The 25,964-nt window shown below is 36.6% G+C and overlaps 1 long non-coding RNA gene across 3 annotated transcripts in view; it reads left to right on the top strand.

Moving 5' to 3' along the window:
- Nucleotides 1–19,465, top strand: part of LOC118520561 (uncharacterized) — an 80,230-nt gene extending 60,765 nt beyond the window's left edge. Inside the window, exons 3-4 of one of the 3 annotated variants that reach the window (XR_013445667.1) lie at nucleotides 13,982–14,101; nucleotides 19,394–19,451. This is a non-coding gene — a long non-coding RNA (uncharacterized LOC118520561). Of the gene's footprint in view, nucleotides 1–9,842; nucleotides 9,913–13,981; nucleotides 14,102–19,393 lie in introns of those variants that run through there. The other 2 variants (XR_013445668.1, XR_013445670.1) reach the window with 2 other exon arrangements.
- The last annotated feature ends 6,499 nt before the right edge of the window (nucleotides 19,466–25,964 follow it).

Here is a 25,964-nt window from a genome sequence, read left to right as displayed (position 1 = left end):
CACACACACACACATTTTAGTATATGGAATATATATCATATTATTCAGCTATAAAAATTAATGAAATCTTGCTATTTGTGACAACATGGATAGACCTTGAGGGCATTATACTAAGAAAAATAAGTCAGACAGAAAAGACAAATACCACATGATCTTATTTATATGTGGAATCTTAACAACAACAACAAAAAAAGCTCATAGATAACAGTGAAAAGATTGATGGTTGCCAGAAATGGGGGGTGAGAGTGTTTAAAGGGTATCAAAAGGTACAAATTTCCAGTAATAAAATAAATAAGTCATGAGGATGTAATGTACAACATTGTGACTATAGTTAATAATACTATATTGCATATTTAAAAGTTGCTAAGATGTTCTCATCATAAGAAAAAAAATTTTTAACTGTATGATAATGGCTATTAACTAGACTTAGGTAATCATTTCCTACATATACAAGTTTTTGAATCATTATATTGTACACCTGAAGTTAATATAATGTTATGTCAATTATACCTCAATAAAAAAGACTTGTATTCAGAATATAAAGAATTCACAAAATTCAACAACAAAAAACAACTCAGGGACGCCTGGGTGGCTCAGTCGGTTAAGCGGCTGCCTTCAGCCCGGGTCATGATCCCAGGGTCCTGGGATCGAGTCCCACATCGGGCTCCTTGCTCAGCAGGGAGCCTGCTTCTCCCTCTGTCTCCCTCTGTTTGTTCTCTCTCTGTCAAATAAATAAAATCTTAAAAAAAACAAAAAAAACCTCAAAAAACATAAGTTTTGTAAATGTATATGTAAATGTAAAACAAGATTGTAAATGTATATGTAAATGTAAAATCAGTTTGTAAATGTATATGTAAATGAAAATAAGTTTGTTCAAAACTTATTTTACATTTAATTTACATTACTCAAAAAGGCATATTGATGGTAAATAAGCATATGAAAAGACACCAGTACTCACAATGGAAATTCAATTAAAATCACAATGAAATACCACTATACATCTATTAGAATAGAAAAAAAATCCCTACACTACCAAGTGTTGATAAAGATGTGGAACAACTAGAATCCTCATACTTTGCTGGTAAGAATCTAACATGGTATGGGCACTTTGAAAAACAGTTTGATACTTTTGTTAACTTAAACAAATTTAAATATATACTTATATGTTTACCCAAGTTTACCCAAACTTAGTGTTTAGCTTTAGGGCCCACAAAAATCTGTGCATGAATATTTCTTTCAGCTTTATTTGTAGTTGTCAAAACTTGGAAACAACTCAAATGTGAATGAACGAATGAATGAACAATCTGTGGCATATCTATACATTTTAAGGCTACTTAACAATACAAAAGGAGAAAGAAACCATGGTGGATTCATGCAACATGAATGAATCTCAAATGTATTTTGGTTAAGCGAAAGAAGCTAGAACCAAAAGACATCATATTGTATGATTCCACTTACATGGATTCTGGAAAAGACAGAATTATTGAGATGGAAGACAAGTCATTTGGATGCAATTCTTATCTTTGCTCCTCTATAAGTAAGGTGTTTTTATGCTCTGTTTTTTTTCAGGATTTTTTCCTCTATCTCTGATTTTCTATAATTTGACTATGATAGATCTAGGTGTAGTGACTTTTTTTTTTTTAATCCTGCTTGGTATTCTCTGAGCTCCCTAGATCTGTGGTTTGGGGTCTGACATTAATTTGGGGAAATTCTCAGTCATTATTGTTTCAAATATTTCTTCTGTTCCTTTCTCTTTCTTCTCTTTCTGGTATTCTTATTATGTGTATGTTACACCTTTTATAGTTATCTCATAGTCCTTGGATATTCTGTTCCTTAAGCCCCCCCCCCCAAGTCTTTGTTCTTTTTGCAATTCAGTGTTCAAGGATTCTACTTATACATCCTCTGGCTCAGAGATTCTTTTCCTCAGCCGTGTCCAGGGTACTAATAAGCCCATCAAAGACATTCTTCATTTCTGTTACAGTGATTTTTATCTCTAGCATTTCTTTTTGATTCTTTCTTATGATTTCCATCTATGTGCTTATATTGCCCGTCTGTTCTTCTTGCATTTTATCTACTTTACCCAATCGATCCCTTAGCCTATTAATCATACTTGTTTTAAACCCTCAGTCTGATAATTCTAATATTCCACTGTGTCTGGTTTTGATATTTGCTCTGTCTCTTCAAATCACGTTTTTTGCCTTTTGGTATGCCTGGTAATTTTTCTTGATATTTGGACTTAATGTACTGGATAAAAGCAACTTCTGTAAATAGGCCTTTAGTGATGTGGTGTTGAGGTGTGGGCAGAGGGGAAGCATTCTATAGTCCTGTGATTGAGTCTCAGTCTTTTAGTGAGCCTATGTTTCTGGCCTCTGAACTTCTCAAGATTTTCTCAGTTTTTATCAGCCCCCTTAGGTGAGTCAAGACTGCTAGAGTGGGCTAGAGTTGGTTATTTCTCTTCCCCTAGGTCGGTTAGGTTCTGCTAATACTCCAACAGATTAAGCTCTGGTCATCTAGTTTCCCCTGAGGACAAGCTTTGTTTAGAAGAACAGAATGCTCTGGAGTATTTAAAAATGGTTATTTTACCCCCTCTCCCTGCCAGAAGTACGAGGGGATTTGTGTCAGATATTTAGTGTGGGAAACTGGTCCAGCTATTGGAGATAAATCTCACAATATTTGGGGGACCCTTCTATCACTGGGTCACCTTGGAGTTTTTAACTCTCAGAGTCGTCCATTTTGGGCCTCCAGCAATTTGTCAATTACAGTTCAGGCTTTACTATTCTCGCAGTGGTTCCCAGGCAGTTTCTTCTCTTGAGTCTCTGGCCTACTAAGCTGCTGATCCCTATATTCACCTATCTGTCTCTCTCATCTTGAGGGCAGCAATTTGCCGTGTCCTCTCTTCTCTATGGATCCAAAAAGAGTTGTCATTTTTTCAGTTTGTTCAACTTTTTATTTGTCATTAAGATGGAGTGGCAACTTCCAAGCTCCTTACATGTAGAACTGGAAATCGGAAGTGAAAACAAGTAAATTTTTAAAAAAACAAGAAAGATAAGGATAAACACAAAGCTTTTGGATTTTTTAGCTTATATATGTCATTGGTGACTGAGAAGTTTTGCTCAAGTTGGGCTCATTGAATCCAAATTATGTTATGTTTAAGAGGAAATGAGGTGAGTAAATATAAAATGTAGTGTGGGTAACATAAGAAGTTTGGCTATAAAGGGGAAAAGGCAGGTAGCTGGATGAGAATATGAGTCCATAAAAGTTTTAAATTTATTATGTGAGACCAATTAGAAATAAAACTAATAAAAATGTGTAAGACTTCTACTGAAAAATTATAGAATTTAATAAAAGATATGAAATATCCAAATAAATAGCTATATCGTGTTCACTGATGAGATAACTTAATGTTATAAAAAAGTTTCAATGTTCCCTGAATTAATTTATAAATCCAAACAATCTCAGTAATAATGCTAGTAGATTTTTTGTATGTGGGCTTTGCCAAATGGATTCCAAAATTCATTAGGAAAAGCAAATGTGTAAGACTGCCAAAATAATCTCTGAAGAAATTGGGAATTGCCTCATTAGTTTTCAAGACACATTATAAAGCAGTATTGATAGAAACAGTTTGGTACTGGTGTAGAAATAGAAATTGGCCTGAGTGGTAGAGGATTTGCATAAACTTAATCAGGTGGTGATCCTAAATGCTGCTACTTTTATCAATGTAGTCTCCTTACTGAAGCAAAACAACACAATCTCTGACAAGTGGTATGCAGCTAGTGCACTGGTTCCTCTCTATATCCATCAGGAAGCAATTTGCTTTCACATGGTCAGATCAACAAAACATAATCACTTTTCCTTTTAGCTCTAGAGCTCTCTGTCATAATCCAGACTACAAAATCTATGAAATCTTGCTAAGAGATCTATTGGGCAGGAAGTAGCAAATACTTGTGCCAGAAGGTCGGAGATAAACCCCATGGAAACTTGGGGGTGGTGGTTCTAGGGCTCTAGTGTTTCGGAATATATTGAGATCTCTCCTTCAAAGTAAAAGTTAAGTTGATGTATCTTCTACTTACTAACATTGAGAAAGAGATCTAATGCTTTGTGGGCCTCCTTGGATTCTGGAACCAGTATGTGCCTCATCTGAGTGATTTACTTTACTTTTGAGTGAGTTTCAAATGGGGCTCAGAGAAAAAGAAGGCCCTGAAGCTTGTCCAGGACACAGCACAAGCTCAGCTAGGAATCAGCAGGTCTGTGGCTTTGAGGCCTGTTCAATGAAGCTTCTGGCAAAACCTCATAAGAGAATGACAATGCATGCACCTAGAATTTAAAGAAAAACCATGCAGATATCCATTTTCCCTTTGAGAAGTGGTACCTTTCTTGCTACTAGTACCACTTAGTGCTAGTTGGGATTAAATACCTAATCATGCATGGGACACCAAGTGACCAGGCAATCAAAGATGACTGTCATGAGTTGGGTATTATTTGATCCACAAAGCTCTAAAGTTGAACATGAATAGCAGCACTCCATCATAAATAGTGGTGTGAGACCAAACTCAAAGAGATATTAAATATATAATTTGCATCAGTTGAGGTTCAGACTTTTATGACACCTTCTCCTACTGTTCCTTCAACTCACATCTGAGACCTCATGGGAAGTTTCCTCAGACCAGATGACTGAGAAAGAAGAAATTCAGGCCCAGTTTATAGATGATTCTTCATGATATACTACCACAGATGGAAATGAGTTGTAGCATAATTATGGCCTAATTCAGGGGTGGTCTGAACAGATAGTAAGGAAATGAACTACTTTCACTGAGCAGAACTTCAAGCAGTATATCTGCTTTACCTACTGTGCCTGAAAGGAGAGATGACCAGAGGTGTGGGTCACGTGAGTAGTGCCTCGTGCTTGGTGGTGGATATTCAGAGACCTGTAAAATATAAGATCGGAAGATTGGAGACAAGGAGATCTGGGCAAGAAGAATGTAGATATATCCTTTAGAATGAGGACAGAATATGATTTGTCTCATGTGAATTCCTACCAAAAGTCACAAAGTGGAGTCTGGCAATTGCCAGCTAGACGCAATGACTGATGATGTGGATAACACTTAGCTGCTATCTTTAGCCACCCCAGTGCTTACTTAAGAACTTACAAACGAAATGGCCTGATAACAGGAATGGGGATTATACATGGGCTTAACACTATAATCTTACTCTCATCAAAGCTCATCTGGCTACCATGATTGCTGAGTGCTTGACTGGCCAATAGCATAGATCATCACCAGACCTCTGAAATGGCATCATTCCCTGGGAAGAGCAGCTAGAAATTTCGTAGCAGGTGGATTACCTTAAATATATTCTTATTTGGGATAAATTTGGTTAAATTTTCAAAATTTACCTTCCCTGCCTGAAATACCTCTATCAGCACCACAATCAGTCCATCTAGTAATATATTCACTATTGGGGTATTCCGCAATACAAGAGGATTTCTGTAAGTGTGGTCCATGGAAATTTAGGTATCTCCAAGACTCCTTCAGGAAGGCTGTGAGATAAAAACTGTATTTTAATAGAACAAAGACATAATTTTCCATTTTCTTCATGTTCATTTATACTGATAGTGCAAAAGCAATAGTGGGTAAAACCTTTGGCCCCTTAGCATACATCAAGAAAGGGGCATCAAATAGGACTAAGATTCAAATGATAATTCACTACTAGGCGCTCACAGAAAAAAATTTTCACAGAATGTACTGATGAGGTAGTAAAAATGATTAAATATATTAAAACTTGACCCTTTAGGTTATGTCTTCTTAATATTCTGTGTGCCAAACAAGAGTCATGCATATAGCACTTTTGCTACATATCAAAATACAATGTTTGTCTTGCGTGATTGTATAAATTGCAAGCTGAACTAGTTGCTTTTTCTGATGGGGCACCATTTTTACTAAAGAGCTACTGACAGACAAATTAGGATTATTCAGGCTTGCATATTGGGCAGATATTTTCTCAAAATGAATGAAGTGAGTTTGTCACTTCAAGGAAAATAATTAACAATATTTTGTTTCCTATGAAGAAATTGAAGCTTTCAACTAAGTTAGAATTTTGGAAAACATCCACCCCTGTGAGCTTAAAAGCTTTGCAATGAAGATTTAAAAAATGCTATCGATGGTGATATTAATGAATGTGATTTTTTTTTTTGATATTGTAAAATGAAATGTGTCACCATTTGGAAGGTCTGAGTAACTCGGTGAACCAACAGTTTTCAAATGATCAAAGCGTGAAGTTACAAAATCATGCATGATAAAAAATTCATTTAAAGTGCAAGGTAAGACCAATAGTTTTAATGTAACACAGTACATTAAATAACAAATTTAAATAAAAGCAAAAGAAAAATTGAGAAAACTATTTTCAATACATATTAACACTCAGAAGTAAAAAGTACATTACGTTAATGAGTTTAACAGATCATTGAGCTGTTTCTACTTGTTCAGGTATAAAAATGAAGACTTTTTAAAAATCATTACTTGAAAGTGTGCTGTGTGGAATTTTCTTTTTCATCCCTTAACACTTTCTTGAACAGATTCCAAAACCTTCTAGTCACTTTGTTATTAAACAGGTCCTGAACAGTTTAAAACCACAACCTCATATGCCCATCTTTAGTACCACCTGAAGCTGTTTCTCTGGCTAGTGGAAATGACTTTAGGGAATGGGTGTAGGGGGTTGAGGAAATACTACAAAAACTGTACAGTGTCCAAATAATCAAAAACAATTATTCTGAATCCTATTTTGTGCTCTCTGGTCCTGTGTTTTTTTGTTTTTTAAAGATTTTATTTATTCATTTGTCAGAGAGAGAGAGAGAGCAAGCAGGGGGAGTGGCAGGCAGAGGGAGAAGCAGGCTCCCCGCTGAGCAAGGATCCCAATGAGGGACTTGATCCCAGAACCCTGGGATCATGACCCAAGCCAAAGGCAGATGCTTAACCCACTGAGCCACCCAGGCATCCCTCCAGTCTCATGTTTTATCTGGGGTGGCAGATAGTGGGTGTGAGGAGGCTGGGAGAAATAGGGTTGTTTTTGCTGCCTCTTTGTAAACCTTGGGGATATGGGAACTGTCTTGTCATAATTTTTGGTGGCATTTTTATATTGCTCTTTAACATGTAAGATCCTTTGCACTTCTGAACCTCAGCTATAAACCCGAGCCTAGATTCTGGATAGTAGGCATCCTATTCTGTAAGAAAAATACTGGGGTGCCTGGGTGGCTCAGTTGGTTAAGTGTCCGACTCTTAATTTCAGCTCAGGTCAGAATCTCAGGGTTGTGAGATTGAGCCCCACATTGGGCTCTGTGCTGAGCGTGGAGTCTGCTTGAGGTTCTCTCTCTCCCTCTCCCTCTGCCCCTGTCTCCCACCACCGCTTGTACTCACTCTCTTTCTTTCTCTCTAAAAAGAAAAAAGAAAGAAGAAAGAAAAATACTAACACCACAATAGGAACATGACCAAGAAGCTTAAACAGAAAATTTATAGGAATATAAATGACTAATAACAATTTTTGTCTAGTAACAATTTTACATATTATAGTACCATTAAAATTATAATACCAAAATGTTTCAAGGTTGTGATGTGATAGTGTTTTTCATATACTGCTGATGGGACTTTAAACCAGAATAGCAGGTCTGAAGAACAATTTGATGACCTGTGTTGAGAATCACAGATATATTCATACCCACTGATTTACAAATTCTTTTTCCAGTAATCTACTCAAGAAAATGATCTTAGATGCTACCAAAGATATATGAGCAAAAATAATCTCCATGAAATTATAAGAGTAAAATTACAACTGTTTAATTAGCCATAAAGAGGATTGTTAAAATATGATGTAACTATATGATTATAATATTATATAGCTATATTAGGGTTCTCCAGAGAAACAGAGAAAATTATATATTCTCTAATACCATATATACACATATATCTTCATACCTGATGCTCTTTTTCTCTCTCTAAATATATATATTTATATAATAAATTCATATACATATATGAATATAACAAATTCATTATGAATTATGACTAAATTAATATGTGAATTCATTAAAGGAATTGGCTTATGCAGTTTTGGGCTGGAGAAGTCCCATGATCTGCCATCTGCAAGCTGGAGAACTGAGAAAGCTGGTGATATAATTCAGTATGAAACCAAAGGCCTGACAACCAGGAGCCCCTGGTATGAGTCCCAGAGTCTGAAGGCCCAAGACCAAGAGCTCTGATATCTGATACCCAGAAGAAGATGGATTCCCAGCTTAAGAAGAGAGAATTAGCCTTTCTGGAGCCTTTTTGTTCTATTCAGACCCCTCAAGGGATTGGATTATGCCCACCCACATGGTGAGGGCTGATCTTCTTTACTCAGTCTACTGAATCAAATGTTAATATCTTCCAGAAACACTCTCACAGACATACCCAGAAATAATATCTTACCAGCTATCTGGGCATCCCTTAGCCTGGTCACGCTGACACATAAAATTAACCACCACAATAGCCAATAAAAGTAATGCTTTTAAAGAATTTTTAAATTTATGGAAATTGCTCAGAGTACAATATTAAATAAATGAAGTTGAATTTAAAAAGTGAGTGCACATTATGATTCTAAGTTTATTTTTTAAACAGCACATATGCATATAAAAATGGAGGAAAAATGTTTTATGATTGTGTATTAAATGAATATTAAGTAAAGTGGAATATAAAACTGAATATATATAGTATGAGTCTACGTTTGCTTTTTTAACTACACAAACATATAAAAATGACTGGAAGAAAAATAATACACCACTGGGTGTATTATTTATGTAATTAAAGTACATTGAAATAATTCTTTGAATGATATAGTCATTTGTGTTTGCCATATTTCACTGAATTATTTAAGTGTATAATTGGGAGACAACATCATGTCACTAAAAATATTCATTGAGTACTTTTACATAAATCATTGCTAACCTAAGAAATACCAAAATATAAGGCATAGTCACTGTTCAGACTCTAGTATAAGGAAAAGAACATATACATCCAAGTTGAAAACCCACAGGATGTAATGAATTGTCAGTACTAAGAACACAGGAAATGGTATAGGAGTTCGACTTCCAGAGAATGATTGTTTTTTCAAGGGACAGTGGCAACAGATGAATTAAGATATGGTTGGGCTTCTATAAAAGGATGTAGTTTTTTAAAGAAGAAGAAAGAAATAGAAGCAAAAGAAATAATTTTAAGAGAAGCTTGAAATTTGCTTGACAGTTATAGTAGTTTCCTACGGCTGTCATAACAAAGTACTAAAAACTAGTGGCTTAAAACCAGAGAAATTTATTATCTCACAGTTTTGGAAGCTAGATATCTGAAATTGTTGTTGTTGGAAGGGCCATACTGTCTCCGAAACCTCAAGGGGAACCCTTCCTTGCCTCTTCCTAGCTTCTGGTGGTTTGCCAGCAATCCTTAGCATTCTTTTGCTTGTAGATGCGTTACTCCAATCTTCCATCTTTATGTAGTGTTCTCCCTGTGTCTTCATGTCATCTTCCTTCTGTTCATGTCTGTCTCTGTGTCTAAAGTTCACCCTTTTATAAGGACAGCAGTCATATTGGATTAGGACCCATCATAATGACTTCATTTTAAGTTGATTGCCTCTACAAAAACTGTATTTCCAAATAAGGTCACATTCTGAGGTAGGTTAGGACTTTGACATATCTTTTGGGGAGACACAACTGAACTCATACCAGCAGTTTTATGGAACAATGACTTGGGATTGGCATAGTAAGTTTGGAGAGAGCTTCTAGGGTATGAATACTAGGCTGAGAAAGTGAATTTTGTTTTAAGTAGGTGATAAAGCGCTCTGAAAATGCTCAAGAAGACCTCACTTCCCTGTCAAGCTCCCACTGAAATGACAGGCAAGTTTTATTTGTTTTTTTTTGTTTTGTTTCATTTGTTTGTTTGTTTTGGTCATGAAACCATACCATCACTCTTAAACCGGTAAGATAGGAAGAATACATGGAAGGTAGAAAGCAAATGATGTCAGATGGACAAAGAAAAAAACAGAAGGAACAGCAACCTGGGATGGTGGAGGGAAGCTATTCTCCCTAAGAGAGTTCTGGACAAGCTCTGAGCTGAATCCAGGCAAAACAAAACAAAACAAAGCAAAACATGTGGGACATGGAAAAATCTGAAATGTCTTATGTATAAAAGGTGCCAGAATTTCTATGAACTGGAAAGTCTATTCAAAATTTGCACTGTTGACACTGTTCAGTGACTCTAACTGTGGTGATTCATCACATAAAATCTATAATGAGTTTAATTTTCACAGACCACATGTTGAATAATTGTTCTTGATATATGGCTTTATTATGACATCATTCTCATTTAAAAACAACTTTATTTCTGGAAAACTTCTCTGTAAAAATTATTTATCTATAACCGTTTTGCATTAAATTAGTGCAAAATCTCATGAAAATATTAAAAGCCTTGTTAGAGACTTTATCACTGCAAATCCAACTTAACGTTCTCAAAGTTTGAATTCTGGATGCAAGCTCACGCTTGAGAGGGCAAGGTACGGAGTCGAGTTTTTATAGTCTTAACTGTTCTCCCTCATGAGATGTGAACTGTCAGGATTCCAACTTTCTACACTTATCTCTGAAGCAGACACAGTAAGTTGACTTTCAAGAGTCAACTAATCTTATAACTAAAACTAGTTTAAATGTAATACTGGATACATTTTTAGTTATTGGAAAAAATACCTTCTTCCCTTTTGGTCTCAAGAATTTCAGATTATTTGTTAGAAATATCACAAAATTTGGGAGGAAACAGGCATTGAGCAAAATATTCGATTGTAGTCAATTGCTGAGATCTTCTAAAAATGGAACACTGCCATGTATGTCCTTACTCTTTGCCATGGGATTTATTTCTCTGTAGTAACTTAATTTCAGGAAAGGAAGACTTACTCAGATACATATTTATTTGGCAGTCTGTCAGTAGTGGAAAGAAGGAAAATCTGTTTGAGTAATTACTTGTTCTGACTCATATTTGCTTTCAAGTTTTAATTGAACCTGAATTTAACTGTCCTCCCTTCCCCTGCCCATCCCTCCCTTCAACTGAAAGCTTGAGGATTGGGGCGCCTGGGTGGTGCAGTTGGTTAAGTGTCCAAATCTTGGTTTGACTCAGGTTGTGATCTCACAGTCTTGAGATTCGAGCCCCGTGTTGGGTTTGGCGCTCAGCGGGGAGTCTGCTTGAGTTTCTCTCTCCTTCTCCTTCTGCCCTTTCCCCCCATGCTCTCTCCTGCTCTCTAAAATAAATGAATAAATTAAAAAAAAAAAAAAAGAGAAAGCTTGAGGAGAATAAATGTAGTTCTCTTTTATTCCAAACAGATCATTTCAAAGTCATGAAGAGAATGGATTAAATGACAGATTAGCATTGAAAAGATTAATACATGGCAAAAATCTCAAGATACTGGGCCTCAGGTCCAGGCTAGAAGTATTTCCAAAAATAATTCTATAGTAAAAGGGCGCAGCGGACAGCCAAGGATTCTTGATGGGTTCATATACAGCGATTTAAATATTCTCTAGATTGGCCTGGTTGACCTAGGACCTGATCTGTTATTTGGATCCAATCTAAAGAAGACCTAATCTACTTTTAAATTGCAGAATTTACAGAAATTTCCTCCTTAGGCAGCAGCCTAAGTTATTGAGAAAATCAAAGCCAAAGAGATGTGTATTCCCCCCTCCACTGTGAATTAAAAAAGGAAGAATAATAATGCATTTCCTTTCCCTAAACAAGAGAGGAGTAGCCAGCAACTTATTTCTAAAGGCCTGAGTTAGAACTCTTCCTCCTGCCTGTATTTTGTCAGGGAGAAAGTCAAGTGAATCATGGTCAAAGTTCCCTATGTCCATAATTACCATGAAGGGAGAGGGTTGCTGGTCTTCAGAGGACATCACAGGTTGAGACAATGACAGAATGCAGACTAGAGTCCTTCTCCAAATTATCAGGGCAGCATCAACCCACCTCAGGGAGGACTTTCTTGATTGCCTCCCAGTGATAACTAATACCTGCTGATTTTATTTCCTGTGTGAGTATGGGCGTGACCTGAAATTTAATTTGGTTTAGGAAAATAAAGCAATGTGATGCTTCCCACACCTGGCTATATAGAAGACATTTGCCTTCTAGGAGTCCAGGGAAGGTTGTTATAAGATTAGATCCACATCCAGAGCTGTCCCCCAAATTTTCAAAGTCACTCTGGGATGTTTGTGCTAGAGGCGTAAGATTAATTCAATGCTGGGGTAAATTTGTGCAGATAACCTGAAAATAAAATTCTAGGAGGATGGGAGATCACTCAGAAGAGCCTAAAATTTGTTGTTCATGAACTATGTTAATACACCTTTCTTCTATATTCACTTACCATCCTGTCTCTTTTATCTACTGTATTTATTTTCTTACTTTGTTTTCTCTTTTATTATTAATCTTTCTCTAGAAAGATTAGAGTTGATTATATCTAATATATAATGGGTTCTAGATATATAATCTAGAGTTGATTATATATATAATATATAATATAATCAAATATATAAATATTTGATATTTAGTCAAATATCTAAAGCCAGAAAAGTAATATAAACTAGTGAATGGGGCTGTATTGAAAGATGATAAATGGTAACTGGCTCTTAGCTTCAGTGTTAGGGAAGAGTATGGAGTTGCATGTTTGGGGTGGGGGCAGAATATTGAGTACACATGCCCTATGTAAGGACTAGTCACCAGTCAGCTGTTAACCATCTGGGAATGTGGATATAAAATTGCCAGATTTCAGACTTTTTTAAAGAGAAATTGGAAATCCTGCCTTTTTTCTTTCATGAAATACCCTGCATTTAAAAATGTTGGCTATCCAAATACAAACTATAGGAGACTCTATATTCCACCTAGAGATTGGCCAAAGTCAAATGGTGTGGTATAGGGAAATAGATGCTCTCTTACTTACACTGCTGGTGGGAACATGAGTTGAGTCTACCACTATGTAGAACATTTTAGCAATGCCTGTCAAAATTAAGTATATACAAATGCACCTATCTTTGACTATTTTTATTTTTTATTTTTAAAGATTTTATTCATTCATTTGAGAGTGAGGGAGAGGGAGAATGCATGGGCACATGCAAGAGCTCGGGGAGGTACAGAGGAGGAAGGAGAGACAGAGAAGCTCAAGCAGACTCCGATGCGGAACCTGAGAGGGGAGTTGATCCCCCGACTCTGCATCACCACCTGAGTCAAACCCAAGAGTCCGACACTAAACCCCTGAGCCACCAAGCTGCCCCTTAGCAATTCTACTTTTAGAAATTTGCCCTACAAACATACTTGGACACTTGCAAAATGATATGTGTGAAAGGATATTCATGGCAACACTTTTCTAATAGTAAAATATTGGAAACATCTTAAATGTCCATCAAAAGGCATCTGGTTAAATAACTTAATGGTACATGAATACAATGGAATGTTATGTAGCCATTAGGATGAATTAGGCAGCCCCTATGTACTGACATGATATGTGTTGTTAGAAAGAAGGCAAGATGTAAAATAGTTTATACCGAATGCTACCATTTGTGTTTTTATTTTTTTAAATAACACATATATTCTTTAACTTGAAGAATATATATATAATATACTACATATGCTTGTATGATATATATAAAACATATGTACATATTATATATATTTAAAGATTATCTGTGGGAGAATATGAAAAAAACTGAAAATGAGGCTTGTCTCTGTGATGGGGATGGGGTGGTTGGGAGCAGAGTTGGAAAAGTTACTTACTTTTCACTGTACATCCTCTGCTAATTTTTGAAGTTTGTTTCATGTGCATGTACCATTTATTTGAAAACAAATAATGGAAAAATATGAGCAACTAGTGAAAAATTTTAAAGACTAGTGAGCAGGCCAGCGTTGGATGGGCCACTAATTTGCAACATGTCCTTGGCCCGCAGGTCCCCAAGCTTGCCACCTCTGCTCTTGCTTGAGATTCTTGAGGCATTTGCCTCTTCCTTCCTGTGCCAAGATTTAGCACAGTGCCTTCCTCAAAGTCATCACTCAGTCAACATTTTTATGTGAGTAGATTTTCTTCAGTTTATGTTTCACTTCTCTTGCTCCATTATCTTTTTTTCTTATTTCCTTCCACCACAGCCCCAAACAAGTCTTCCCCCAGCTCTCTGCCAGGATAAGAACGTGCATGCGCCAAATGGCGTCCTCAGCCTTGGGGCCTGACAGGTAGGCATGATTTCAGATGCTGGCTAGCACTTATAGGTGGCTACCTTCTGAACCTGTTTTCTCTTCCGAAAACTAGAGATAAGAATGCCTACTTGACAGAATTATTGTGAGACTTTTAAAAAGTAATCTACCAAAAGTGACTTTAAAAAAGTGTCCAGTCAAGGGCTTAGAACATAGTAAGTGAGCAATCGCCATTAATTCATTCCCAAAGTGATCAATAACAGTTAATTCACTCTCAATGTCTTAAACAGTCATCTTTCAAAATTGGTGTTCAGATTCTTCCATCACAATAGAGTGTAAATAATTAATAATAGTGCAAAAAGCATTTTAATTTTAGTGGAAATTAAACCATGAAGCCAAAAGAATAAAGCTCAAATGAATAGCTTTTAAGTATTAACTAAAAGAGAGTTTGTTTGTTGTGTGGGAGAGAGGCTTGGTTAGGAGTTTGGAAAGAGAAGTAGTATTTCCGGGGAGTCCTCTTGCTCCATCTGGCTTACCTGGGAAAGGCATAAAAGCTGTGGCACTGTGGGACCATTTAAGTTAAGTATTGTTAATTAAGGCCATACATCCCAAAGGGAAGAAAACAATATGGACTAAAGTGGCTGTATATTAACAAAGCTACCTCTAGAGAATTTCTGCAATTACACTGAGGATTTCAGAATCCATCCTGAGGACGGAATCTGAGAATCCCAGATTTTGAGAAATCTCCCTTGCCTGCCAGTTGCTTTCATTTTCATTATAGGTAGAGGATATTTAAACTGCTATCATTTTCATTAGAGCTAAATTACATTTAAAATGCACATCTAAGGCAGCCTTGAGAGAGACAGAATGTTCCAGAAGAGCCAGAGATGGCCTAACCTGAGTAGGGGGAGAGCTTACTTAAATACATTGAATTGGTGGAGAGAATAGAAGTGAGGGAAGAATTTGTGTGAATTAAAAAAATGACTTATTTTAGCGTAAGTTGGCACTCAAAGGCTTTAGAGCTAAAACCATTCTAACGGTGCATTTTGGTGACTTTTCAAAATGAAAGGCCCAGAATACCCATCTTAAATCGTTGTGTCCTGCAAATGATTCTTGATCTATATATCACAGAGTTGGAGCAGGGTTCTAACAATGCCTTCCAAGTTGATGATTTTAGAGTACATCATTTTCTTCCAAGATAATTAGAACACTTTTCAGACATTGCTTAGTATAAGACTTTGTACCACTTAAGAAAAAGTCAGTAGTCCTGAGATTTCAGTTTTCCAGATATGAAATGAGAGGATTGGACTACTAATGCCTGGCGTCTGAATTCTTCTCACTTCCAGAGTCCACTGAGTGTTTTGTAGAGAGAAAGACCTTAATGCTGGTGAATGGAAGAAATGTGCTTAAAGTTGCTAGAAAGTGCTGACAGAGCGAGGAGTTTCACCATCATTTCCGGTCTCAAAAACAAGTTCTCACTTTAGTCTTCAATAAAGTAAAACAGGGATCAGAAACTCTGTTTGTTCAAAAGCAGAAGCTATAATCATTTCAAAGAAAGGGAGAGCAAAATTGAAACTGAAACTCTACTTCTACCTATCCATAGCGCTGGGGGAGGGTATATCCACCAGGGGTTTCTGCTCCCTTGTTGCAAGAGAAATTATTAACCACAGAGATGTCTTTCACTTAAGTCCTCAATCAGGACATATCTGACTGTTTTCAGTAGTAACCAAGACATCTTATGGGTATCCCAAAATAGTGTTTTGTGGCTTTATGAAAAGTCTTGCTTCTTTCCCTTTCTACAGCATATGTATTCACTGACTTCCCTTCTGAGAGCTTTAGTCTGAATTGGTAATTAGAATAATTTACACCATTAATCAAAATGCTCTGTGAAATAACCCAAACCCCAGTGCAAAGAAGAGAACTGCACGGTATGCAGATGCTTGTTTCTTCTTCTTTTTCCCCAATGATTCCAAATCCTTGGCATCCAGGATCAGATTGAAGGGAAGTGGTTAGCCCCCAAACAAAATTGTATCGGGAGGTTCCATTCATTCTCCATGACTGTGGTAGGCCATTCAATATTTTACTATAATTTGAAGTTTCAGCGATATTGACAGAAAAAAAAATAGAGGGAATTGTCATGGCGTCATGCATGTTAGGAAGTTATGTGGGGAGGTATTACAGAGGAGGCCCAGAATGCCTAGAGACTAACACGTAAAGGACTTCATACCTCCCTGAGCCATTTTTGCCTAAAATGCTCTTTTCCTATTTCTAAGTGATCTCCTCATTCATCAAGGCTCACTTCAAATATTACTTCCTGTCAGAAACTCTCTTGTATCTGTCCCCAAACCTCAGATTTCCTGGATTTCTTATTTGTGTTTCTGTAGACATTTCTTAACACATCATATTACTGGTTTTTATTTTTGTAGCTTTATCCCGTGATAGACACTGAGTTCCTTGAGGATAGAAAACATTTAACTTTGCATTCTTGCAGTATGTACATTAGTTAGTAGATAGATAATAAAAGTCTATTGAAGAGAACCAATTTGGGAAGAGGGAGTTAGGAGCTGAAAATGACCTAAAAATGCTCTCTTCTTTCATTTTATCCCACACATGCTTCCATTTCTCTGGATATGTCTGTCATTGCTTAGATGATGCATGATCAGACACCCCATCTATTAAGCCATCTTTCAAATGTCAAACTTCCATTTCTAACACAGCTACACAATTGTGTTATTTTAAGCTTTTCAAACCTCTTTTGCATGTTACCTTATTTCGTCCTTACAACAATTCTACAAGGTTCCAGATGAGAAAACTCAAACTTAACTAGCATTGATGACTTGGATTAGAACTCAGTTCTTTCGAGCCCTCAGTATAATCCATTTGATCCAGAGCTTAATTATTTAAATTTTTTTAATAATAGTTTGAAACTTACAGAAAAGTTGCAAGAATAGTGCAAAGAACACCTGTGTACTTCACTTATATTCACTAAATGTTGTTATTTAGCCACATTTGATTTCTCTCTCTCTCTCATCTATTTATCTATCTCTCTATATACCTGATTTTCTTTTTTCTTAAGATTTTATTCATTTAGTTTAGAGAGATAGAGAGAGAGCATGAATTGGAGGGGCAGAGGGAGAGGGAGAGAGAATCCAAGCAGACTCCATGCTGAGTGCAGAGCCCAACACGGGGCTTGATCCCAGGACCCTAAGATCATAACCTGAGCCAAAATCAAGAGTTGGGCATTTAATTAACTGCACCATCCAGGCACCCTACTATCTACCTAATTTTCTAAACCACTTGAAAAGAAGTTGCAAACATCATTATCTTTTACCCCTAAATATGTCAGTGTATATTTTTTAAGAATGAGGATATTCACTTACATACCATAGTAAAATTATCCAAATTAGGGAGCTTAACATTGATATAATACTTTAATCAATAAAATTATTAAAAGTTTGTACATTTTTGTAATGATGTTTTTTATAACTTTTTTATCTTTTAGGATTAAACATGATCACACATTGAGTTTAATTTTTAAAATCTTTTTTGTCTTCCTCACTCTATTTCATTTTTAAGAGTTCAGGGCATTTATTTTATAAAATGTACCTTAATTTAAGTTTCTCTAATGTTTCCTCATGATTAGATCCAGGTTACACATTCTGGCAGAATCCTACATAAGAGTAATAATGTTTCCTTCTCAGTGTATCATACCAGGAGGCACGTGATGTCATCTGGTCCCATCATTGGTGGTATCTGCCAGGTTCCTTTCTCTATAAAGTTTTCTTTATAAAGTTATTATTTTTTCCATTTCTACTTATGCCCAGGCTTTTTAAATTTTTAAAATCTCTAATAGGGTTAATTATTGTATAGGCAACTGGGGTGCCCCAACTCTTAGCCTTATCCCAGCCATCACAGAGGTAGCCATTCTCAGCTAGGTGGAAACCAACATCAATCTCCTCATCTCTCCCCTTGTGTCCCATTGCTACTCTCTACCCAGCAGCAGGGATGCCTATGGCAAATAACAGACCTCCCTCACATGTTACACAGAGAATTAATGCATACTGGGCAACTTGTGACCTAGGAAGGAAGACCCCAGTGGATAAATGATACCCTCTTCTATCCTTTGGATGCACAATTCTGAGGCTCATTCTACATGGCTCCTTAGAGGGACCCAATGGATCATGCCCTGTTTGCCTGTGGTCATGTCCAACTTGAGAATGTCTCATGTACTGCTTTCCTGTCTTCTGTTTTATTCTCCTCAATCTTTCCATCTCTGTTCCCTGAGATCATTTCTCAAATAATCCCTTGCATATAAGTCCTTGTCTCATATTCTTTTCTCTTTCTGAAGGGACCGAGAGTAAAATAGTTATGCCTACAGGTTACTAAAGTCAGTGGACTAAAGAGGTTACAAGTTAGAATACAGTGATACAAATAGAGTTATGCATCCTTCTTAGGTGCTGTCCTGTCCAGGCCTTCCTTGTTTTCCCCAAAACAAAACACACCCTCTTCCACATTAATGCCACTCTGTTTAGGATCTGATTATGCCATTGACACTCCTCTCCAGTCCAGTGTTTCTCCCCTGCCCACTTCCCCTACCAGAGCTGTGCCTTAATCCTGAGGGCATTGCAAGAGAAGGAAAAGTGAACAGATGGCTCTGCTCAACTGCACACTCCTCCCTCCTTTTCAAGGTCCTGTCTTGCAACTTTGCTTTCTCTTTCCACTAATTATTTTCATTTTGTTCTTGCTAATTTCTTTCTGATAGGCAACTCATCCTTTGTGGAAAGAAAATAAAACAGAGAAAAGATGAGACTATTTTGTAATCCTGTCAGTAGGGGAAAAAAAAAAAAACAGAATATTGTGTCTAGAAGAAAACAGCACCATGATGAAGTACCCAGCAAATAATTTGGGATGCTAATTAAATCAAGGAAGACCCCGTGATTGGTCTGTGGAATGAAAAGTTTTGAGAATTGGAGAATTCCCTGTCTTGGACATTAGGAATACTGATAATTATTTCAATTCTAATTCAATTCTATGACATAGATCAAAATTTAAAACTTCCATAATCAATTCCCTCCTTTTGCAATTAAAGAATATAGTAGGTATCTTTAGCTATCATAGAATTGAATAGAAATCAGAGATAATGAGATAATATGATTTTTACATGTTTTCAGGCGATGCAAGAATCATTCTCAATAGCATGGAAACAATTTCTTCTCTGCCCCCAACACCATGCAGGTATGTGGCTTAGTTTATTTTCTCACTGGTTATGTTATATTCTGTCACATCTCCCTTAAGATAATAAGGCTGGATTGTACATCTGGAGCATACTTTTGCACGTGGATTTTTGACAAGCACTGCAATTTAATTAAGTTGATATTTTGAACATCAACTCTTGGAGCTGGAAGAGACCACAGAGAATCCTTTATCCAACCTTCTGCCCAGTGTGGAAAGTCTCTCCACAGCATACCTAACAAATGGCTTTTTCAGCCTAATGATTTCAACCACTGGATGTCAGCTGTGAAGAGTACAAGTATTTTGTTGCAAAGTTACTAGTCTAACTACACTTTCTCCCCTTTCTCACACTCCATTAGAAAGTATGTGCTGTCAGTCATAAACCAAGATGAAACTATGAACACCATGTAATACAGTCTTGTGGTTGACTTGTCCTGCCAGTCATAGAGGTTAATATGCAGTAATTCAACAACACTCTCTCCTTGCAGAGATAAGGCATATTGTTGGAGACTGTGCCCAGGAAAGGAGAATAAGTAGTCTATGGCACATGGTATGCAAGTAAGCTAACCAGCTCAGATACTTTCAAAGTAAAATCGAACAGGAAGTCACAGCAGATAATGCCACTCTCTTTACTGGTAATTACTGGCCTTACAATTTTAATACATGGCTGCTACAGATTAAAAGGTAGGTGGCAATTCATGCAACAGATCATTGTTTCAGAGTCGACAGTAAAGAAGGGTGGCACTAAGCAACAGAATTTTTTTTAAACCTGTGAGGTAAGATAGTAAAGATATTATTAATAGACTAAGACTAAAAGAATGATGTCTTAATTATGGTCCCTTTTTCTGATTCTCTCTTAAAGATGATTTCTCTTGCCAGGGAAGGACTAGACACAGGGAACAGTGATTGTTGAGTTAAATCAAAGAACCTTCCAAAATCTTGGTTGTTCAGGCTACCAGTGGTCAGATATTTTTCCATTGGAAGCAATAGAGAATAGGTAACTCTTAAAAATGAAAAAAAAAAAAAATTACTCCTCAATAAGTCCATCACTTAATGTACTAGTCTAAACTAAACTGCGTAATTTAACCAACAGGCTGGCATTTTCTCTGCAAGAGCCCCACCAAGTGGTCATCCACCCTGTGGGTGAAAGTCAGAAAAACAGATTAGGAATCCTTTTAAGGAATAATAATAGGACAGAAGATGGATGAACACAAATCCTCCATCTGTAGAGAGATTCAGATTTAGCCTTCATGTTTAAGCAAGACATCTGCTTCTCTCCACCATTTGTGTCTGGTATATTTCTTGCCCTTACTTGAACTATGCTTGCTCTTTGGCCTCATGACCCCATGAGCTCTGAGTCCTCCATTTTCCCCTAATCAATCAGCCCCCCTCTGTCTTCCCATTTTCTCCTGTCCAGCCCCAAACACTGGTGTCCACCACTTAAATCATGCTTTCAATATTACTTTCAGCTCTAATATAGCCATCCTCTTTCTTTGGCACTGGAACTGAGCAGGTGAGAGTTTCTGGAGAAAAATATGCGGCGACAATTGATGTTGTTACATATCGCTGCTTTCTAAGATTGAGGCCTCAGTTATGGTCAATGTGTGTGTGTCTGATCACCTGACACTAGTTTTTCTAAATCTTCCTTTTCCTCTCAAATCCCCTTCCTGCCATCAACCTTTCTCAGAGTCAGCAGATCATGGTTCTGCCATTTCTCTGAGAAAAGCCAAAGACATGAAGTGAGAACTGTATCTTCCTCTTCCTCTTACTTATAAGCTTATTGGCATCTTTACCTCCCCTTTGAGCCCAACTAAAGACTCATTTCTCAACCTGGGGCTTGGACTCCATCCCCTCCTGTCTACTCAGTAAATTCATTATATCAATGACCGCTACCCCACCCCCAGCCCTACCTCCTGTCTTTACTTCAGGAAACAAAGAGAACAACACTTTATCTCACCAAAAATAAAAACCAAAAAGCAAGACTACTTTATCAGTTTGGGGTTTTTAACTATAAGCAAAAGAGACCAACTCAGAATAACTTAAAAATGTGGAATTCATTGGAAAGATACTGGTGTAATTCGTAGCAAAGAATAAAATGCTAAACAACCAACCCTCCCAAGGGCAGAAAGCTCAGGATCATAAAAAATGGAACTGTGGACTTTCATGGTCACATACCCGTACAAACTCAGCTTCAACTGCCTTCCCTCCCTGTGTGTCAAACTCAAGATTCAGCTCCTAGGAAGGAATCACTTGATTGGTCTAGCCCACTAGAAACATGTGTAGAGGAGACATTCTTGATACATTCACCATTGACCTCCATATGGTCAGTGGACATCATTTCCCTTACTTTCCCTTGGTTTCTCTGTAGCATATGACATGGACAAATATTTTCTCCTTCCCAAGTCCTTCTTTTTCTTTAGTTTCTGTGACACTATTTTCTTTATTAAAAAAGTCGACGATCTTTTTAGTTTCTAATGTAGGTTTCTTTTTTTCTGCCTAAACATTAATATTGGTTTTACCAGAGCATTATGGTTTTTCTCTTCTCATGTGCATGGCCTCAACTTCCACTAATTATAGCACAAACTATACCTCATGTCAAAACTTTCTCTTGAGTTTTGGACTGAATTATATACCTGAATATCCAGTAAAACTCAGTGTATCTAAAAGAGAACTCTCTTCTTTGCCCCAAATCTGCTCTTCAGTTTTGATGAACGGCACATGTCTTATTAGTCTCCCAATTCATTTCCCTAGAGTCTTCCTAGGTCACTCACACCTAACCACCCCTAATCAGTCACCAATCAGTCACTAAACCCTGTGGCATTTACTTCCTAAATATTTCTTGTTCTCCTCTTTCCCTTACTTATAACTACTCTTGATGAAAGTCTTCATCATTTCTTACTTAGATTACCACATTAGCTACCTCAAGACCAGCTTTTTTTCCATATCACATTCCCATCTTCCACAGAGTGATCTTTCTGAAATGCTAATCTAACCTGCAAGATTGGATTCAGTCCTTTATCTTTCAGGATAAACTCAAAGCTTATCCCACTCATTCTGTCTTTGGCCACTTTCTAAGCCTTGTTGGTGGCCTGTTCCTTAGGTCTTTTCTTAAAACAACCAGGCTTCCAGTTGGAGGGACGAGAATTGTTTTGAAGCCTTGCTTGATAGTAAGAGTTTCCTGAGGATGTTGTTAAACAGTAGATTCTTGGCCTGGCCCTACACTTAGTGAATTGGAATCTCCAGGGCTGGGATTTAGGAATCCTATTCTTATGAGGGGACCAGTTTATGAAATACTACCTGAATGTTTCTAGGCAGCCCTTCTACTTATGTTGTTTCTTCACTCTGCAATACCCTTTCCTCTTATCCTTCAGAACTGTACCAGTGACTTTCATTTTGATTTAGATGTCTCTTTTCTTTTCTTTCTTTCTTTTTCCTTCCTCCCTTCCTCCCTTCCTCCCTTCCTTCCTTCCTTTCTTTCTTTCTTTCTTTCTTTCTTTCTTTCTTTCTTTCTTTCTTTCTTTCTTTCTTTCTTTTTCTTTCTTTCTTTCTTCTTTCTTTCGATGTCCCTTTTCTGAGCTCCTCTACTGCCTAGGCCTATCTCTGTCAGAGTACCTAGCACACAGAAAAACAACATTTGACTGACTTTTCCAAATTGCAACTGGTCCAAGAATACATTGTTTACCTTTGTTTTCTCAGCACCTAAGAAGCAAATAGTAGATATCTGACAAAAATTTCTTTGATATGTAAAAATGTATAAAAAGCTCAATGTATTTTTTGTTACAGATTTTTTTCTATTGCTTTACCTCTAAAGATAGGCATAAGTTGAACACTGTCCAGCTACTTTTCTTTTTTTTAAGATTTTATTTATTTATTTGAGAGAGAGCATGGGCAGAGGGAGGGGTGGGGGGGGAGCGCAGATTCCCCACTGAGCAGGGAGCCAGCTGCAGGCTCCATCATCCCAGGATCCTGAGATCATGAACTGATCTTAACCTACTGAGCCACCAAGGCGCCCCCCAGCTGTCCAGCTACTTTAAAATATCCTTGGTACTATGATTCCTTTAGAATGATATTATAGGAAAATATTTTTTGATATGTGAGAGTATAATAATATATTTCTAGAGGAAAACGGGCTAAGAAAATATGTGTACAATATAAACCTTTTTGTTAAAAAAAGGAGAAAATTAAATAAAAATGTATACATATATAACATATTGGTAAGATAGACAGGGCAATTTCACTACTGTTATCTTTGAATCATGGAATAATGGGTGATTTTTATCTGCTTTCTACCAGAAGTATATGAGTTTTATAATTAAAAGTATTATTTAAAAAACAAACAAGCACCGTCTTCCTCAACTTACTTTGAAGATAGTATGCACATGTGCGTGCATGTGTGCACAGATCCACGCCCCTTACCGCACACACAACAAACAAACCAAAGAAATGTTTGGGTCCTTTAAGACTTGACTTTTCTATAGAAAACCAGAAATTATTCAGTAAAAATATAGTACTGTACTGATCGGGAAGGCTTAGGTATACAACGAATATGTAACTATCATCAAAGATAATTGTCTATTAATTAGAGAAAAGGGGCAGGTATGTTTGGAAGCTTATTCATAATACACAATTCTTTGTGATTTGTGAGTGGATAGGACTCAGGAAAGAGAGAAACTCTTTCCAAGGAGAATTGTTTTCTCATGGCAAATGCTGGGTGGAGCCTTGAATTTCTGGAGGGTTATAAGCCAGTTAAACACATGATATTCATCCTAGGGGCAATTTAGTCAACAGTGCAATTAACATCATCAACTGCCAAAAGGAAGCAGTTTTCTGGAAGTAGATTAAAATAGGAAGGAAGAAGAGTCTAAAAAAAGATTCAAGTTGAATAAATTCTACTATCAACCTTTAAGTCGGTGATCTTGGAAGACTTTACCTCCTTTTATGTTTCTTGCCATAGTGTTTCATATTTACTAATTTTCTTTAAATATTTCTGAAAATGTTAGAATTTGCTCTGTGGGGGAAAGAAACTTAATAAAATAGGGATAATTGAATCAGCTGTGAGCCACTTTTGCTCTTTCTTAGCTCTGTCAAGGACATAGTCATTTCTCAAAGCACTGTCCTTCACTGGTAGAAGCAGCATGAACGGTAGTGATATTGGCCCAGAGGAAATATATCAACTTTTCTGCAGGTAGCCTAACCAACCCTAACTCTGCAAATGTTAGAAGAAGAAACGAATGATGGTTCACTTGTAAATCTGACTGATAAGCCCACATGTAAGAAATAAGAAATATTAATAAATTTAAATTCTCACTTGTTTGGCTGGAATAACAAGCCTTAAAAGTTTTGTGTCACCTTATTTAGAATTCCAGGTGCACTTGAAATATACTCAAACATAAAGTAATATCTAAAAGAAAATACACATTTAGTGTAAATGATTTTTCTTATTACATAAGATTTTTTTTTTTTTCCAACGTGTGTCTTAGATGCCATTATTTTAAGTAAGGGTTCCCGGTGAAGTTAAAATATATACTCCACAGATATTTGATGTTCATTTGGCAACTTTTCAGGAGTAGGCCTATTACATGAAATGGGGCAAAAAAACCCATGTATTTACACACCATGTAACTGACTTCAAATTAAAATACGTGAAGTACAAATTATTTTACACACAAAGGGTTAATAATAGAAAACATCGAAAGCTACAATGCTCTAACTAATTATGACTAGGGGATCTTAAAACAAGTCGTCACTTCACCAGAAAGGTTTGACATTTGACCTTTGATTTTTAAAAATATGTTGCTTACTCTGCAAGAGTGTCAAGTCCTGAATGATCCAATAGTAAGCAGCTTCTTTCTCCTCTGCTTCCACAAGACTGGGAATTATTTTGACAAGATTCAGTACCATGAATGCTTTTTTGAACAAAAGACCTGAGAATTTTTTTCTTGGCCTTAGAGCTAGCATATAAATGGCAAGCAATGATTTATGATCAATTAATTAAATGGAACCAGAAATTCTATAAAACATTCTTTGTTTTTTCACTTTGGTGGGAATTATAGGTTTAAATGGTTTTATGAGGAGCTTCAAAGAGCTAGCATAAATAAACTTTTGATGTTAAAAAGATAATTGGAATCTATTTTAGGGAGTATGATGTGCTTTGTAGGTAAAATAAAAAGGTAAGGAATTTGTAATTTAACTCATGTGAAGTTAACCTAAGCATTAAACTTTGGTTTGAAAGTAGATATCCAGATGTTATTTTATATAAAAAACTAAATAAAAGAATAATCAGTATTTTTTTGAAATTTCCTTTAATTTAAATTAGACAAAAGCAGAAGTTTTATGGTCTCCTATTTTGTCTTTACATACTTTAAGATCGTTGAGAATAATTCCTTGTCTGGCCAATCATTGCTTTTGCACTCAGCACAGTGTTTACATATATGGGTAGCCGAAATTATTCTCTACCTCAGTCTATCAGACCCTATTTCAGATTGACCTAAGTTACATTGCTCCTTCACA

This window comes from Halichoerus grypus, chromosome 2 (assembly GCF_964656455.1).
Source record: "Halichoerus grypus chromosome 2, mHalGry1.hap1.1, whole genome shotgun sequence".
Lineage (NCBI taxonomy): Eukaryota > Metazoa > Chordata > Mammalia > Carnivora > Phocidae > Halichoerus > Halichoerus grypus.
The sequence above is the reverse complement of the archived record's forward strand: the minus strand, read 5'-3'. Positions and strand labels throughout refer to the sequence as shown.